This window comes from Rattus norvegicus, chromosome 1, assembly GCF_021556685.1.
Source record: "Rattus norvegicus strain SHRSP/BbbUtx chromosome 1, alternate assembly SHRSP_T2T, whole genome shotgun sequence".
NCBI classification, from domain to species: Eukaryota; Metazoa; Chordata; class Mammalia; order Rodentia; family Muridae; genus Rattus; species Rattus norvegicus.
Window position 1 is genome coordinate 179,816,764 of NC_141534.1, and position 14,512 is coordinate 179,831,275.

The window sequence follows — 14,512 nt, forward strand, 5'->3', positions numbered from 1 at the left end:
GAGTTTCCATGCAGTGGGGCTTTCTGCAGGTACAGTTAAGGATTTGAGACATCAACACAGTTAGGGTTAGGATCTTGGAAGTGGGTGAGATTGTATTGTTGATATATAGAGAGGAAGACTGAGAGAGAGCCCTAAGGAGGCTGTCAGAGCCACCCATGGTCTCAACTCCATGTAGCTAAGCCATGCAAAGTCTTAGTAAGTATCTGATGGTTCATGATGGTGGACGAGCCTGGAGTCCTGTGCTGGCTGCATAACACGTTCACTGTTGAGACATACCTTCTGGCCAGGTGGGATGCAGGCATGATGGTTTTCCCATAAGCCTCGGCGTGTAAACGCCCTGACCTGCTCTACTGTAGGGGCTCCCCCAACCCTCCATGAGCCTAGCCTTTCTTAACACCAAAGCTGTCTGGACCCAGTGCCTGGGGTGGAGGGGTGTGCCTTGCTCCAGCCTCCCCAGGAGTTTGACTCCCTATGTGGTTTCCTTTTTGCAGCTCCATCTTCACTAAGTGGAGATGCTGGCAGGAGATAGTCCCCAAGCCCTCTTTGACTCATTGTTCTGGATCCAACCTCAGGGTTTTGAAAATTGTAGAGAAAACCCAGAGATGGTTGGTAGGCGGGTCCTGTCAGAGTCGCAGGGCCTGCCCTTTCTCTGCATCAGATCAAAGGTAGCTTCCCAGTCATTTGATACCCTCATGTGAAGATGGCTGGGGCTTTCTGGGGGCCTGGGAGCTGAGGACGTGTAGGCCTGCATGTGCTCCTGTGGGCTGGGTGGAGGGGAGGGCAGGGCAGGCTCACAGCAGCTGCCCCTGGAACTTAAGGCTAAGAGATCTGGCCGCCTCAGCTTTCAGAGAAGTGATGCTTCCAGTGAGGCCCTTTCCTAGTTCCAGTTCTGGGGACACACTGGCTGCCTTGTTTGCAGCTGCTCCCACATAGCTGTCCCCTTCTGACATCCTAGTCCCAGGGCTCAGATGTTGTTCCCAGTGTGTCCCCAGCCTAAGCTGGCTGTCCTGTCTAAAGTCCAAACAGAAACACTTTGGAGAGTAAGTGGGTGGTGATTGTAACGACACCAGGAGAAGCAGAATCAAGCAGGACCATGTTAGGCAGCGCCTCAAGTGGGACCTTCCTTCCCATACCTCCTCTTTGGACCGATGACACTGACTTACCCACCAGCCTCCATCCCGGGATTTTGGGTACCAGGAACTTTAGATTGAGGTATGGTCTATGGAGCAGAGACTTCAGACCCCTCCCACACCAGAGGCCCAGGAAAGCAGATAGGAACCCTGAGGAAACCCTGAAGACTGCTCCTTTGAGAGCCCATCCATGATCGAGCAGCATCTAGGTGTGGATAATTTGATTTTCAGGACTTGGGATGGATCTGTTAACATTGAGTAGCTTCTTTTTATTCTAAACAGGCTCATGGGCTTCCCATGACCTGCTGGTGGCACATGAGTCACAAGAGACATTTCTCCTCCAGGGTCCTGACTAGCTGAAGCCCTAATCGGAGGCATTATGCAGGTGCAGAGCTAAGCCAGAGGCTGCAGGCTCCTGGCAGGAGGGAGAGGGGAGCTGGTTACTTGCCCCTCCTGTATTGTTTCCATCTGAGCAGCTGGGCCTCTCAACCCTTGGCAGAGCAGGATCTTTGACAGCAGAAGAGGTGGACGCCAGGGCTCCGTCCTGTGGCTGCCTTAGCCAGCACCAAGCCTTTTCTCATCCAAATCTGGCACTACTCGGTCACCACAGGGCCTCTGTAATAAAGGACAGAAAAGGTCACTGGGTCTTCAGATGGCACCCTAGAGTTTTGCCTCCCCTGGAGGTCTTGGGTGGGCTGAGTCTGACCATTCTCTCCTATAATTAATACTAAGATTTCCTTGTTTAATGCGAGGTGCCCAGTTAGATTTGAATTGGGCATAAGTCATTTTCTAAATCAAGCATGTCCTATGCAAAGGTTGTGTTTTACATGGCAACCCCAGTGAGGATGGACAGGCCAGGTTTGCTCACTGCAGAGGGAAGCCAGTCATGTTGCTCTTTTATTTAGCCCAGTGGCAGTTTGTGGAGTGTCAGGAACAACATATGGCGAGGCTGTCCCAAGCACTGTGGAGACTACAGTGAGTAAAACCAGGTGTGAGCTCCTGGATTCGTGGAGATTACAGTGGAGTGTGGTGGAGTGTTTGAGGGAGTGGTGGATAAATATTAATATGTTAGCCCCATATCCAGTTAAGAAGAAACAGCCAGAACAGATTGACCACTCCTCCATGGTCCTCTCTCCCCTTCTCTTGCTTGTCTGGAAAACAGGCCCTCCTACTTTAATGTACATCTGTATATAGGTGTATATACGTATTTATAAAGTATGTATATAAATTCCGAACAGAAATCATGGTATTTTGTCTGCCCCAGTGCCTTCATAGAGGCCACACTGAGCCTGTCCTACCACTCTCTCCTTTACACTCTGAAACAGCCTCTCATTGAACCTAGAACAAGGCTCAATAATACCCCCGTCTCCACCTTACACAGTGTTAGAAGTGTGGCAGATCCCATGCTTTTTTGGGAAGCCCTCTTTCTTACCCACTGAGTCATCTCTGCAGCCCTGAAGTTGTTTTTGGTAGACTAATTGACTAAAATTGAAATTGCCAGAGAACCGATGGGCCTGACAACTTCTTTCTTTTCCAGTCTGAAAAGGCAGATAAGGAACTCTGCTTTACCTGCAGGGGCAGCCTGCTTGGAGATTCAGAGAAGCCAGGAGCCATCTTTACAGGTGTAAGCCCAGCCCCAGGGCTGAGGTGAGAGGGTAGAGAGCTCGAGGCCAGTTGGGCGACATATCCAGACCGACTTCATATGCAGTGTGAACAGGGTCAGTATGGTGCATCACAGGTAAAGAGCTTGCTGCCAAGCCTGGTGACCCGAGTTCAAGCCCTGGAACCTACACAGTAGAAGGAGAGAGTGGACTCCTGTACGGTGTCCTTTGACCTCCATACCTGCCTTGTGGCTCACATGCCAGTGCGCATAAAGACAAGTAGACATGAGGGGAAAGATGTTTAAATGTCACACAAATAGTGATTATATTTAAAAGTAAAGATATTCGTTTGACTTCATAAAATATGTTCTTTGTGGGGGGGAAGTACCGAGTCTATACAGGTTTGGCTTTTAAGTAATGAAAATTATTCTAAATGTCAGCAGTTTTGATGGGAATTTGACAGTACAGGCAAATATTTTCCAGAAACTGTTGACAAGCCTGCTGACTACTGGCAGCCTGGCAGAGCAGCTTTGCTGAGGACTCACTGAGCGCTTTCAGAGGACCCATGAAGTGCATCTGAGAAGGCGCACACTTGAACCCATCAACCTCCCACAGTTTCAGATGTGAAAACAGACCAGGTCCCCCCAGCTCAGGAGCTGCTATGAAGGCCCAGTTGGCATCTCACATGAGAACTGAGCTGACCCGGCAGCCAGTGTTTGGTGCCTCAGGCACAAGCTGAGGTAACACGGAAGGGCTGACTACTTGGAGTGAAGTTAAAATCCAGGTGTGTGTGCATAATTAACAAGAAGGGCAGTTGTTTATAATAGCTTTCTTTCTGTATGGTAACAGCTTATTTTTGGTAAGGGAGCAGGTCAGATATTTAAACTCAATTTAAAAGTGTTCAAGTGTATTTGAGGCTACTCACTGTGGTGAGGGAGGGAGTACTTACTTTAGAGGAGAAAGATCTAGTATTATTGCCCATCACTCTTGACCGATTTCTTTAAGTCATAGAGCCCTTTTGTAGAATGGAACTGGCAGGACGGCCCAGTGGTTTGGTAAGGCTTCTCTTCGCTGAGCCTGGCGGCCTCAGTTCTGTCCCAGGACCTCAGATGGTGGAAGGAGAATTGTCTCCTGCAAACCGCCTCAGACCTCCACACACACATTGTGGTAAACCACCTCCCTCCATAAATAAATAAATTAAAAATTGTGACTAATAAAGCCAACATGGAAGCTTTCCGAGGTGAGGTGGCTTGTATTGGCCCGTTCCACAGTACCCAGCTTTTCACATAAGTTGGTGGTCTGTCTTGGCCAACATCATCCTTATCAGAATTGCTTTTGTTATTAAAGGTTTGCTGTTTTGTTTAATATTTTTTAAATTAAAATATTGCCTTGCTTCTCCCTTCCAACCCATTTGCTTACCCTACCTTTTCTTCTAATTGTTACACATACAAATGTGTATATGCATCCCTATATGGAACCTGCTAAGCCATTTTTATTACTTTAAAATTGTGTGTGTGTGTGTGCCTGCCTGCCTGCCTGCCTGCCTGCCTGCCTGCCTGCCTGCCTGCCTGCCTGCCTGCCTGTGTGCATATGCACAGGAGTTACAGGGAGTTGTGAGTGTCCCGTTGTGGGTGCTGGAGCTGAACCTTGATTCTCAAGAACAGTCACTTGCCTTTAACCAAGCCATCTCTCTAGCCCCATTATGTGTTGCCTGAGACCTGCTGATTTGTTATCCACGGACATGCCAGTTCAAATTCTAATGCCTTGAGGGGGAGCAAGCAGGTGAGGTAGAGTTATAGGCCCCGAGTAGGTGGGAGCCCTAAGTTCCAGGGAACGTGCCTTTCTGGCTGCTATCTCTCCAGATGGTTACCCAGCTAGCTTGATAATTAGCATCAGCAAATGTAAGCTGAGAATGGAGCACGCAGCATGTAGAGGTCTGTGTCTGGCTGGGGGTGCAGCTGGGCTCAGCTGGGCTGCTGTAGGCATCACCCTGAGTTGGGCCTATGCTGGGCTCAGCTGGTACACAGACAGCACTTCACATTCTGGGTCTTGCCCACTGGGCTAAGGGAGCAGAAGGGCCCCGGTAGGGGGCTGTGGCCTCCAGCCGCTTTGATGCCTGTGTTAGGCCTGAGCTGCATGAATCCCTGCACTGCTATTTAAATTTGTCACTGGCTGGTGACAGATTCCTACCTCAGCAGTGTGTGTGTGTGTGTGTGTGTGTGTGTGTGTGTGTGCGTGCGTGCGTGCGTGCGTGCGTGCGCGCGCGCGCGCGCGCGCGCGTGTGCCAGCCACAGGTTTCAGCTCATTACCTCCGCAGGGCTCTGGTCTGGGGGATAACCGTGATTGCAGACCTTACTCTCCAGGGGCAGTTCTAAGCTGGAGATGCTCCGAAGCCTCTTCGAGTACCTGTTACTTGCCGCAGGGGACCCTTTTTCCCAGCATGTCCAGAGATGGTCTGGTTCGGTTTTACTTTGATACTTACTTGTGCATAACATGTACATGTTGCTGAAGTCATCGTACGGAAGCTGCGCACAAGTATTTATCTCTGTGCTCCTTGGGGTAACCATTTGCCCACTAAAAGACTGGTTGGTTAAATTTGGACAAAGAGGACAAAAGTGTCCTCACCCCTATGTGAGGCTGAGGAGAGAAGGAGGGTGCAAGTAACTTGTTTTTTCTTTTAAGCTGGGGCAGAAGGGACTCTAGTGAAGGGACATTTGTATCCATTTACTCTCTCTGATATGACATAGGCTCAAAGAGAAGCTCTTGTGTGTGTCTCATTTACCAACCCAAACTTTCACCAATGTCGCTCGTGGATCTAAGCCGGCATTCTCTCTTAAGAAGGGCATAAAAACTGCCAAAAGGCACACAGGAACACCGACTCCACTGTCTGCTGCAGACACCTTCCAGTCCTTAGGACAACTGTGCTCAGCAAGCCTGATAGTGGGGAAGACCGGGGAGTTGGGCTTCCTCTCACATAAGTGGGGAGAATTCGAGAAGTGAGCTTTCTTGGACAGCAACCAGGAAGTTCTTAGATGTTCTGCATAGAGTTGTTCTGCTTGAGTCAGTCTATCCAAGAGAAGCAAACACATTTATATGCATACTCACACTTCAAGGAGCACTGCTTTCACAGGTGGCCTCCTAGGGACTGGGTATGAGGACACTGCCAAGATGTTCCCGGGATGGTTTTGTGTAGTGGGACTTGTACCTAACAAATGCCAGGTATTTCTTTACAACCTTTGTGTTGCAAGAAAGAATATTGGTTGTCTGGTCTTGGGAATGCATGCCTTTAAGCCTGGGGCTCCGGAAGCTGAGAAAGGTGGTGGAAACATTTATCCATGAAAGATGTCTGTCTAAGGTCTCCCGGGCCTTAGTCACCTACATTCCTCTGAGCCAGCGTGGGTGGACCTCTGCTGGTTATGTGGGTTGCAGGCTTTGGAAGAGAGATTCCTGGCTAATGGAAAATTCTGTCAATACTGAGATGCGATAAAAACTTGTCAGTTTCTGAGGTGGGTGGGATCTTCTTTTAGAAGTTACAGTGATTGAACTTCTCGTGCACTGGAACAACAGGCTTTTCCTGGTTCCAACCAGTTCTAGGTGACAGGTGGTTGAGTGAAGGGTAGGAGTTACGTTAAGTATCAGCCTCAGGGCCTTTTGACCAGGATAGTCTGGATCAAACAATCTCCCACATTTGGGATATGAGTTCTCTAACACTCATATTCATATAATACTCATACTTATGTAATGGCTACTAGGATAAAGTAGATGGCCCCAGGAAACCACAGAGCTCTAAACACCTATGAGACCTAGAAATGCTCACCAGAGAACAGTTGGAGTTGTGGATTCTTTCCTGAAACTCAGGCTAGGGTCTGGGAGGTGAGGCTGCAGGCTTGACCTTGGGTGTGTCGGGGACACTCCCGAAAGTGCGTGGGGATACTTGTTCGCCTTCCTTATTAGAGCCCTTGGTAGGTGACCTAGAGTGACCTAAGATGAAAGTAGGTATTTTTAAGATTGATTTCCATCACAGTCTGGTAGGTAACAGTGCCCATCCCCTCTGGGGCATTTCTTCTGGCCTGGAACTTTCACTGGGTTGGGGACGAGTTCTAAGGACTCTTGAGGGCAACAAGGAAAGGAAAGCTGTAAGCCCCGTGCAGTGTGCAGTACTGTGAAGAAGGTTTGGGGCCAGTCTGGAGACGCTGCTGTTTTGTCTTAATGGAGAGTGTGCCTGGGTGATGCTCACACATGCTTACAACGTGGCTGTTGGGGACCCCTCCAAATGCTAGACTCTCAGGAGTCCTGGGGTTAGACTGTGAGGCTGGGATGTGCACTGAGAAGCTTTTGTCTGCAGAGCCTGTGTACCCATTTCCTAGTGGGAACCCTTTAACACCGGGCAGGCCTGGGGAACAGCTGCTGCTGTGAGGATTAAATGAGACATAGGAAGGTTGGTACGCTGGACTGTGGTAAAATGCTCCATCAGGGTTAGTGACCGTATTATCTTCTATGCAAATGATTCTTAGTGAAAATTGTAAGTCAGAGTTTCTAATCTTAAAGTATACTTGTTTTCCATTTTACTCGTAGCATTAGAAGAAATTGAAAAACATTAAAATTAAGTTCCTATTCTGGAAATTAGTCAAGTTAATATTTATTTGTTTAGACATTGACCAAATAGGAGGTAGTACAAGGAGCTGCCAGGAATATTGACCACAGCCTAATTAATAATAGTTTGGTATATATCCTATCTCACCCCTCCCATCGCCCCCAGCTCGCAACTTTTTATATAACTGACATTTAAATTAGCTTCTTTTTTAAAATTTTTTTGAAGCAACACTGTACAGCGTAAGCTTTATAAGGACCAAAAGAACACATTTCCCCACATTGTCTTCAGTCTGGGAGGTTCTGGTGGGCTTGTTCAGTCCTCAGTGGAGACACTTCCTTCAAGCTTTGCTGCTTAGCACATTCTCCATGGCTCTGGTCACCTCAGCAGCACTCAGATTGTTCAGAGACACGTTCTTCTCTTGGCCAAAAGCATAGTGGGCCCAGAGCTTGGATTGCACCTCTGAACATTCGCGGATTAGAATGGGCAGGTCGGGGTGTACCTTCTTCAGCTCCACGTACCATTGCTGGATGAAATCCCTCCCACCCTGGCTGCCTGGGGAACGCTGGCATAAGTGAATGTGAATCTCATGCAATGCTGGCTTTGCACCGACTACTGGGCTTGCAGCAGCTGCCGCCATCTTTGCTAGCAAAGGAGCACCTAATCTAAATTATAGCTTCATAAAAATACTTTTTTCAGGACAGATTTCTGTATGTGGCCCTGGCTGTCCTTAAACTTGCTCTGTAGTCCAGGCTGGTCTGGAACTCAGAACCGCCGGCCTCTGCCTCCTGAGTGCTGAAAATAAAAGAGTGTACCACTACTCCCAGCTCAAGATTGTAACTTACATAACCACACATCATTGAAAAAAAATCTCTGAAATTACTCAAAAAATGGTTTTGTGTATCAAGAAATATAAACAGGAAGTGTGTTACATATTCAAATATGCTTTATTTTAATCATTTTTCCTTCCATAAATAGCTATTATAAATGTTATAGAATGATGAAGTTGGTAATTTCCTTAGCACTAATTCCTTTTTTTTAAAGATTTATTTATTTTATGTGTATGAGTACACAGTTGCTGTCTTCCAACACACCAGAATAGGGCATCTGATCTTATTACACAGACGGTTGTGAGAGCACACACACACACCACACACACACATACACACACCATACACGCTTGGTGGTTGCTGATCAGAAGTGATGCATGCCTGTCCTCTGGCTTCCACCAGCTCTTACTGGACCGCTCAGTCTTATTTTGGTTTCTTTCCTCCAGACTTGGAGAGTATGTCTCGTCTAGCATGTTTCTTTAACTTTGTTGTAACCTGATGTACTTTGATTGACATACTACCCAGGTGTTAGCCCAGCTCCTTGAAGTCAGGTTCAAGTGGGGTTAAGTTGTCTTCTTTAAAGGCTAGAATTCGATTGCCATTTTCCTCATCAGATTTGGTCCACACTTAGTAGAATCTCAGATTTCAGGTCAAAGACATGCATGAAGGGAATTGGAGCCAGTGAGCTTGTTTATTGAAACAAGCACATGGAAAGGCCTTCCGGTATGTAGAGCACAGGGTGCTGTGTGTGATCACTGGAGGCAAACATCTTGCATTTGCAGTTGAGCTTAGCTCAAAAGCAGCCCTGGTTCCCAATTTTCCTTTAGATGCTTGAGACTCTGGATTCCAGGTCTCCATAAAAGGAGCCTGAGTTTCTGTAGTGGTAGTGATTGATGTCTCCTGGAAATCCCATCACTCTTAGGGGAGGGGTAGGGATGTGAGCTCACCAACTGACTTATCTTTACTCTCCCTTCCTTTTTCACCTTAAATAAGCAACGAACAAAAGCACAGACTTGGTGATTGGCTCGATGGCACGGTGCTCAAAGTAGAAAGATGGGCTTGGCCGATCAGAGCAGTGGCACAGTTGTGTTTTAACCGGGAGCTGCTAATGGTTCACTAAAACCTGAGAGAGTAGCTTTAGAAGAAGTGCTTATTCACTGTTTGCATGTAATTTACCCGTGGGTTTCACTTGTCATATGAGAAACAAGTGTGAACTGGTTTTGCAGTTTCTTAATATAGATCAACTTATTTAAGTTTAAAATTATTAAATGAGTGACATCTTAAAACACCCCTGAGAAGTATGTGTACCTGTCCTCCTTTCACAGATGCCAGTCAGTGCAGTTAAAAGTCATTTTAAGGCTAGAGACCTGGCTCAGCAGCTTAAGAGCACCTCTGCTCTGGCAGACAGGACCTGAGATCGGCTCTCTGCACCCAAGTTTGGCAGCTCACTACTGCTCCTAACTGCAGCCCCGGGTGGATCTGGTGCCCTCTTCTGGCTTCTGTCCATACTACATTCACATGCACAAACCCACATATAGACATACATAAAAGAAAAACCTGTTTGAAAAAGGCACTTTTTAAAACTCCATGGACCCCAATATTTATGCAGATGACAATTAGTTCATTATTACCAATTTAATATCCAATGCTATGCCTTTTAGTCTCACAAATCTTTGTATTTTTTTCATCTCTATTTTGCATAGCCTTATCCTAGGCTGGCCAGGAACTCTCTGTTTCCTGCCTCCCAGTGCCAGGGCTGTAGTATGCTCCCCCAGACATAACTTCAGGTTTTCTCTCTCTTGTCGGATTTTGTGTGTGCCTGTCTGTGTATCTGTGTGTTAAATTAAAAAAACCAACCACTCAAGGCATGTATCACTTTAATTTATGGTTACTATATCCCTTAGTCGAACAGCACGAACATTTGCAATTTGAACCATAGGAACTCCCAGCCCTTGCTCCGACAGCTGTGTGTGACCCGAGTCTCTGTCTTGGTTCCTTCCACCGGGAATCCCATGTGTACATATGCAAAACAGCAGAAGTAGGCAGCTGAGAATTTTTTTTTTTTTTTTTTTTGGAAGTGGGAAAATTAACAGGTGATGCAATGATTTTTTTTTTTTTAAAGATCTAGTTTGGTTAAAAAAAAAATCTTTAGAATTTCTAGAGTTTTCTTGGGCTGTGTGGCCTGAGAAGCCTCAGGAGAGTTACTCATAGTGGTCACCGGGAAATTCTCCTGGTAGAGAGCTGGTTTTCAGAGGAGATCTGGGCAGTTGGTGAACCATGGTTCCACTGTGATTGGAGTGTAGGGGATCATTTTTCTCCCTCCAGAGCCAGGCAGGCTCTACCCAGAAAGGTCTGCAGCCATTCATGTCGGGAGTGAGGAGTCAGAGCCTGACTTCTCAGCTAAGGTTACTCTCTTTGTGTTTGTGATCTCAGACTTCAGCTATTTCAGCGTAGAGACTTTACATGTCATAGTGGTGGCATCTGGACAGAGGGTAGGTGAGCAAGCTTCTGAAGGAGGGGCGGGGGGGGGGGGGCGGCAGTTTTTATACCAGCAGAGGTGGCTGATGGGAGACACGCTTCTTGTTCCCTTGTGCTTGAGCTTGGCCCATGGAGTTGACTCAGTGGTGGGAGACAACCAGGCCAAGGAATTAGGTGTCAGAGGGAGTGGAGAATAATATTACCTAATATCATACCCGATATCCAGCCTTCCTGCCTTTCCCCCTATACTGGCCCCTCTTGGCTTTGCAGGCTGGGATACAAGTGGTGGATGTGCATGGTGGTACCAAAAGGAATAGTGCCCGACATCCCTGTCTTCTTCCTCTAGGAAAACCACTCCTCAGCACATGTACTCTTAGAAGGCCAATCTCCCTGGTTTGTTTTTGAGACAAAGTCTTATGTCGCTCAGGCCAGTAGGCAGCTGAGGCTGGCTTTGAACTCTTAACCCTCCTGCTTCAGCCTCCCATATCCCTAGATTTACTAGCATGCGCAACCATGCCTGACTTCTCACAGTTACTTATTCACCGTGGGGGAGTACCTGCCGCAGCCCTTGGGCGGACGGTGGAGGATGACATGGGAAATCAGTTCTCTCTTTCCATCATGTGGGCTCTGGGGGATTGATAGCGGCTGCCAAGCTTGGTAAGAGCCTTTACCCACTGAGCTATCTTACCAGCTCCTTTTCATAGATTTTTAAGGGTCCTACGTCAGTGATACTGGCTTACGAACCTCTTGAACCTCTTGTGAGTTGGAATCAGGTTTTTGTGTTCTCTGCATTAGCATACTATGTCTGCCACAACTTTCATGGCTGGTAAGTTCTGTTGAATGAGTGGATGGATGGATGGATGGATGGGGACAATCTGGAAGGAGTAGAGGAAACATTGAAATGAGATGAGGTGAGATGCCCCTGGGCACTGGCTGATGAAATTTAACCCAGGCAGGGAGGGGCCTAGGCTGCAAGCCTTATTTAAAAACTGCCTGCTGCAGAACAGTTTAACTCCTTGTTTTCATAAGAACAGAGCCAGTTTATACCAGCAACTGAGCCTGAGTGTGACAGGTCCAGTGCCCACCATTCACTCTGGACATTGGACACAGTCATTTGTATTGTGGGCAGAGAGTCACAAGTCCCTATTGAAAATACCTATTTCCTTTACTGGGGAATTAAAGTCTCCAGCAGCTTTATGCCATTGTAAAGGGAAGCAGTTAATAAATGGAGACTGCGGTAAGCAGCTGTGGTCTCTTGACTGCTCGCTGTAGACGAGGGGCTGGAGCAAGCGGGCAGCCAGCTCAGTGACTCTCTGAAACTGGTATCTTTGCAAACGTGAAAGCCAGAGCTCAAAGGGGCCAGTATTGCAAAAGACCGTACCACAAGGACCTGGGTGTGATCCAGCATGCCTGCTTTGACAGCTCGTGCCCTTTGCTGGATGTCAGCCATGCCAGAACACCATCAGCCTTTTCTGAGGTTGTTTATGAACACCCAGAATCCAGCTGAGAATTCTCTTATTGTGTCTCTGAGAATCATGGCCTGCTTAATCCCGACTCTGCCTCTGCTAATGAAGGTAGATGCTCCAGGTCGCATCGATCTGAGGTTCTTCTTAAGAATAAAGAGTGTTTGATGTGTTCTCTGAGGCGAAGCTTACTGGGCATTTATGCAATGCAGATATGTTTCATGTAACCTGGCATAAACAAGTACTTGGGTCTCAGTGGAGGTATCAGAGTTCTTCGAGTCTTTCCAAGACCCGGCGGTCACTAGCTGTCATGTGCTAATGCTGCTTCAGTGTTGATGTTGGTAAAGGGCTGTGGCACTGGGGCCAGCCCTTCAGAGTATAGCATTGCTGCGTTGGGATAAGCCCAGTAACTTTGGGGTGGTGACGGAGGAGGAAAGAGCGGGTGACAGATACACACGTTTCAGTTGTGCTCTTGTGCGCGCTTATTGAGTGTACATGGTGTTGGGCTAAGGTGTACGGTGTGGCTAAGGCGCATGGTGTGGTTGTGGTTTATTGTTGGGTCTTGAGCTATATCCAGACATAAGTCTTCCACGGGGAACTTGAATCCCAGAAGAGGAGAGATTTGTCTGTTTTGAAATGAGTTTTTTTGGGGTCTATAATAAAGCACGAACAGTTAAACTGAACGTTTATAAATTGGAGTGGAGGCATACTGAGATGATGCCTCAGTGGTAAAAGTGCTCGCTACACACCCAAATCTGGATTCCCATGCACAAGATAGGACTGGTTGCGTGGGTCTGAGCCCCAGTGCTGGGGTGTAGAGACAGAATATTCTATAGGGTCTCTCACCAGACAGCTAGGCCACATTAGTGTGGTCCATATTCAGTAAAAGACCCTGTCTCGAAATATAAGACAAGAGCACCTAGTCATGCATGCTCATCAGAAACACATGCCTACATACAAGTTACTCATTCTCCTGCATTATCTCTTGGGTGTAGTTCCATGATAGAATGCACGCTTAGCATGTATGTGCAAAGCTCTGGGTTCAACCCCAGGACCCAAAACAAAAAACGTTCCTCTGCCCAGCCCTTCATTCAACCACCTCCCCATTGTCTTCAGGCAGCAATGGAGATAACTGTTTAGGAAAGGACCAGGCTTTTGTTGATTTCTCTGAAGTCTGCCATTTCGTGCTTCCCTGACAGGTTCTGGTGGCCAGGTGCTGTTAATCCAGGTCAAGATGAGGAAAGTGTACTTTTGTCAATTCCCCAGGCATCTAGCAGACCAGCCGGGTCTCAGGTATTCCAGATATGAACGACGTGCTGTTGCGCAAGCTCGAGGCATTGCTAGCTTGGAGATACAAAGGCCTGCCTGCCCTGAGCCCTTTGTTCTCCTGCTTGAAAGCAGTTAATTAGCAACTGTCTCCATAGCAACTACCTCATAGTCCAAAAACATTGTCTAGTTTTTCAGTTTAGCTTATCACACTGTTTACCTGAAGGGCTTTTCAGTGCTCCGAGTCTCATTTGAGTTGGCACCGTGCCTGTTGGGGAAGTGAATTGTCAAGAAAGAAAAAACACCACAGTAGCCAGGAGCCAAGCAGCCTTCTGACCAGGGCCATCCTGGGTGCTGGATGTGTAGAAAACAAAAGTTGCGTAGGACTAATCTTTTTACTTATATTTTTCTGCTTGGCAGAAAATTGCTGTCCTTGCCCACCTGCCCCGGCGTCCGGGGGCTGCTTTCTCCCTCTTTCCTGAAAGGCTTTCTAATTTTGTTCACATTCCCTGTTTATGGTAAATTTCCCATTATCACTGATCCTGAAACCCCAGGTGTTCTCAGCCACAGAACAGTTGAGGAAATTTCTTCCTCCTGTGGGCATTTCTGAAGGATGGTGGGTTTAGAAATGTGTGTGCGAATTTAGAACCACTTTGTTTTTCCATCCTCTTTCCTGCCTCCGGTAGCTTAGGTGGGCCATGTTTAAGACCAGGCAACTTCAGGTGTCTTTGAGTGGAACAGGAAGAAGAATTACGGCTTTTCATAAGCCACAAAGATGATAATACTTTTCATGGCTTTTGTTGATTGAGTGCTGTGTGTGTGGCCCACCCGATAAGACGAGGTGGGAGGTGTGTAGGGAGGAAGGCTCCATCCTGGGCACCTGCTGCGTGTGGCTCACAGACACTGAACAAGTCTTCGTGGAACTGGCTCTCCTGGGCTGCTCCTGGTGACCCTGCAACTTGGCCCCCTACTCAGCGGTGCTCCACAGGGTTGTTGGGTTTAGTCTGTGTATATTATAGACTGTAGTGTGCTGCTGCACACCTTTGCTAAGAAAGGTAAGAGGGGCTGGAGAGGTGACTCAGAAGTTAAGGGTACTTGTTGCTCTTTCAGAGGATCCACATTCAGTTCTCACAACTCCAGTTTCAGGGGGATC

At 47.4% G+C, this 14,512-nt stretch overlaps 1 protein-coding gene and 1 pseudogene across 2 annotated transcripts in view; one reads left to right on the plus strand and one right to left on the minus strand.

Moving 5' to 3' along the window:
- The window catches only part of Tead1 (TEA domain transcription factor 1), a 220,993-nt gene that overhangs the window by 91,029 nt on the left and 115,452 nt on the right, over positions 1–14,512 (plus strand).
- On the minus strand, positions 7,663–7,962 carry LOC120099907 (NADH dehydrogenase [ubiquinone] 1 alpha subcomplex subunit 2-like; annotated as a pseudogene).